The sequence below is a fragment of the Gossypium hirsutum genome, chromosome A08 (genome assembly GCF_007990345.1).
Source record: "Gossypium hirsutum isolate 1008001.06 chromosome A08, Gossypium_hirsutum_v2.1, whole genome shotgun sequence".
NCBI classification, from domain to species: Eukaryota; Viridiplantae; Streptophyta; class Magnoliopsida; order Malvales; family Malvaceae; genus Gossypium; species Gossypium hirsutum.
Window position 1 is genome coordinate 10227687 of NC_053431.1, and position 4237 is coordinate 10231923.

Consider the following 4237-nt stretch of genomic DNA (forward strand, 5'->3'; position numbering starts at 1 on the left):
GCCCTTGGATTGACGCTTGTTGACTTTTAAGTGCTGTCTTGGTGTTCTGAAAACGAGTTTCTGACACCGAGATAAATTTAGACAGCATCTCTTCAAGGTTCGGTTTCTTTTCCTGTTGATAGGGTGGTTTTTGAAAACCCGGAGGATGTTGTGGTCTTTAATTTCCTTGACCGCCCCACGAGAAATTGGGATGGCTCCTCCAACCTGCATTATAAGTGTTACTATATGGGTTATTTTGGGATCTAGAGTTATTGTTACCCATATATTGGACTTGTTCCTTCTCGATGCTAGGGTTGAAGGGTTGATACTCTGTGCATGCTCCTCCTCCATTCGTCTCGCACCTCATTACTGGATGTACCTGAGTAGAACCAATTAAACCATCAATCTTTTTATTTAGAAGTTCTATCTGGTTTGACAGCATAGTAACCGAATAGACATTATAAACACTTGCTGTTTTAGTTGGCTTAGTCCTCATGACTAGCCACTGATAGTTATTCAGTGACATCTCCTCTATAAACTCATAAGCATTTTCATGTGTTTTATTATTGATGGTTCTGCCAGCAACTGCGTCAACCATTTGTCGAGTCAAAGGATTCAGGCCATTGTGGAATGTTTGAAACCTGTAGCCAAAGCGGTAACCCATGGTGAGGGCACCTTCTCAGTAAGTCCTTATATCTCTCCCATGCATCGTAAAGAGTTTTTATGTCCATCTGTACAAACGAAGAGATATCATTACGTAATTTGGCTGTTTTAGCCGGCGAAAAATATTTTAATAGAAATTTTTTCGTCATTTGTTCCCAAGTAGTGATTGACCCTCGTGGTAACAAGTTCAACCACTGTTTAGCTTTATTCCTTAATGAAAAGGGAAACACCAAAGACGTATGGCATCATCAGAAACGCCATTGATTTTAAATGTATCGCAAAGTTCCAAAAAGTTTGCCAAGTGAGCGTTGGGATCTTCGTCCTACAAACCATCAAACTGAACACATTACTGTATCATTTGAATTGTGTTAGGTTTCAGTTAAAAAGTATTTGCAGCTACAGTAGGTCTAACTATACTTGACTCAGTTTCTGTTAAAGTAGGTTTAGCATAATCATACATAGTGCGCGGAGCAGGATTTTGATTTGCTAGTTCAATGGGTATCGTAGGAGGTAGTGGATTGTCTTGGTTTTCAGCCATCTCCTCAGTTGGTGTTTGACTATCGTCCTCTTGCTCGTTCTCTGTGTATCTTAATCTTCACCTTATTTCTCTTTGGTTTCTTCGAACTGTGCGATCGATTTCTTTGTCAAAAAGTAGTGGTCCTGACGGGTTTCTTCTAGTCATAAACTATAAAAACCTGCCAAGCTAAAGAAAAAAAGTAAATTAATAAATATTAATAAAAATTAAATTAAATTAAATTGCAAGAAAAATTAATGGCTAAAGTAATAAAAATTGAGCGTTCCTAATATCTTAGTTCCCTGGCAACGACGCCAAAAACTTGATTGCGATTTTCGTGTTATAGGTTTTAAATATTTATAAAGAATCATTCTTGAAACTAACTATTTTCACGATGTAGGCAAGTGTACCTATCGAACAGTAGTATAGTTTTAGCAAGACCGAATTGTCGAACCCAAAGGAACTAAAAGTACTAGTAATGACTGTCTTTTTACTATCTAGCCTAAGAATAAGAGTATTTTGTTTTAACTAATTAATTATCTAAACTAATAATTCACAGAAAATAGAATTGGGGAATTACTTTTGGAAAACGATTGAATTAAGACAATACCTAAGGAAAAATCCACCTAGACTTCACTTGTTATTCTAGCTCCGAATCAGACGATTTATTCATTTAACTTGTTCCGTAGAGATCCCTAAGTTATGTTATTATCCCTATTCAAGACTAATAATGTCTAATCCTTAGATTGAATAATTGAGACGTTTCTCTAATTAACACCCTAGGGTTGCATTAACTAGATCTATGGATCCCCTTAATAGGGTTCACCCTAATCCGGCAAAATCTTGTCACCTTATCTCTAGGCGCGTAATCAACTCCGCTTAATTATTACAAATGTACTCTTAGACAGGGTCTATTCCTCTTCTGAATAAGAGCTTATCTTGAATCAGTATCCTGGGATATCAAAACAAGAATTAAGAACACATAATTAAGAAGAAGTTAAATATTTATCATACAATTCAGAAAATAATAACAAGATTCGTCTTAGGTTTCATTCCCCCTAGGTATTCAGGGGATTTAGTTCATAACTAAAAAGGAAAACATCTCAGAAGAATAATGAATACTAAACATAAAGAAAACCCAAAACTCCTGGAGGGAAATTGAGGGGAGATCTTCAATCTTGATGGTGAATCCGGCTTCTGAGATGGATCAATCAGCTTCTCTTGAGCAGTTCCCTACCTCATTCTCTCTATCCTTTTTTTTCTCCTCTTCCTTTAGGATGTATTTATACGCTTTAGAATGCCTAGAAGCCCTCAAAATTGGCCTTTTCTGAATTGGACTCAACTTGGGCTCGACAGGGACACGCCCGTGTACGATTACTTCATGTAGTGCTCGAGCCTATTAAATAGGTACGGCCGTGTGGTCCACCCGTGTGAGTCATGCTTCAATTCTGCCAAATTGACACGGCCATGTGGTCTGCTCGTGTGAGGAAGTCTAGGCTATGTTGATTTCGTACTTTGGCCTATTTTCTCCGTTTTTGGCCCGTTTCTCGTTTTTTTTGCTCTCCTATGCTCTCCTAAGTATAAAACATGAAATTAAGGCATTAGGAGCATCGAATTCACCAATTCTAAGGAAAAATCATTCATAAAATATGTTAAGCATGGGGTAAAAATATGTATAAATTACAGTTTATCACCAACATTTCTACTTGGTCTATTTAGTCTTTTTTCAACATCTTCTAAATTTCTAGAGCAGAAAGTCATACACTCCTCTGTCAAGTAACCTTCAGCAATTGGTCCTTCTAGATAATGCTTATTACGACAATAATACTTCAATTTGCATAGGAACCTAAACACGATATACAACATTATTAAAATTTGTAACTAAAGGTATATTCTTGAATGAATGAAAACTTTACAAATAAATTAGCACCTCTCTATAGGATACATCCACCAATAGGAAATCGGTCCACCAAGTTTTGCTTCATGAGGGAGATAGATTAGCAAGTGCACCATAATAGTGAAGAAGGAAGGTGGAAAGATCTTCTACAAATTGCATAAAGTCAAGGTGGCTCAATCTTGTACTTTCTCAAGTTCTTCAACAATCAAAACTTTGCCACAAATAGCTTTCATTATATTGGATAGTTCAATTATACAAGACGTCACCTTTTTTAACATACAACACCATAAAGAAACTGACAGTAAATCTTGCATCAAGATGTGATAATCATGTGATTTTAGGGAATATAGTCTTTAATCTTTAAGACTCACACATCGAGATATATTTGATGCATACACGTCTAGGACCTTTATATCATTCAACACCGTGCATAAACTTCTTTTTCTTTCATCGACATTGCAAAAATAGAAGGCGGCAACTGAGATTTTCCATTCGAAAGTAATTGGGGATGAAGATCATGCTAAATTCGCATGTCAACTAGACCAGGTCGACTCTGAAGATTGTCTTTTGATTTTCTATCAACATTTAGAATTGTCCCAATGATGTTCTCGTAAATGTTCTTTTCAATATGCATGACATCAAGATTGTGTCGACAACTGTGATGCTCCCAATAAGGCAACTCAAAAAAAAATACTTCTTTTTTTCCACAAGTCCGCCTCATTAAGATTATCCTCTTCATCAGATTCATCATCAATCTGTCGGTCAACATCGCCAACATACGCCTCCCTCAATCTCCTCTTTGTTTGCGTGTTGGGTGGTTGATTCACTTTCCATAGTTGAAATTGATATCTTTTAACATGAACAAGATTTCAGATCCAATGGTCTACTCAGGAGCTTCTCTGAACTCTTCAGTACCATCAAATAAAGTGCTCTGAAATCTAAATTTATGATTTCCATCTAACAATCGGCGATGCCCCATATAAGAGAACTTCTTCCCATTATATAACCATTTTGAACATGTTTCCGTCGCACAACAAGGACAAGCATAACGTCATTTGGTACTCTAACCAGATAAATTGGCATAAGTCGGAAAATCATTAATAGTTCACAAGAAAGCTGCACGTAAATAAAATTTCTCATTTCTCAATGTAACGCCTTAAATTTTGGGCTTAGAAGTTTTGGGA

General features: G+C 36.6%; 1 non-coding gene across 1 annotated transcript; it reads left to right on the top strand.

The window, feature by feature from the left end:
• Positions 1-636: 636 nt before the first annotated feature.
• Positions 637-743, top strand: LOC121205957 (small nucleolar RNA R71). The gene has a single exon (XR_005901031.1). It is a non-coding gene; the product is annotated as a small nucleolar RNA R71 (small nucleolar RNA).
• The last annotated feature ends 3494 nt before the right edge of the window (positions 744-4237 follow it).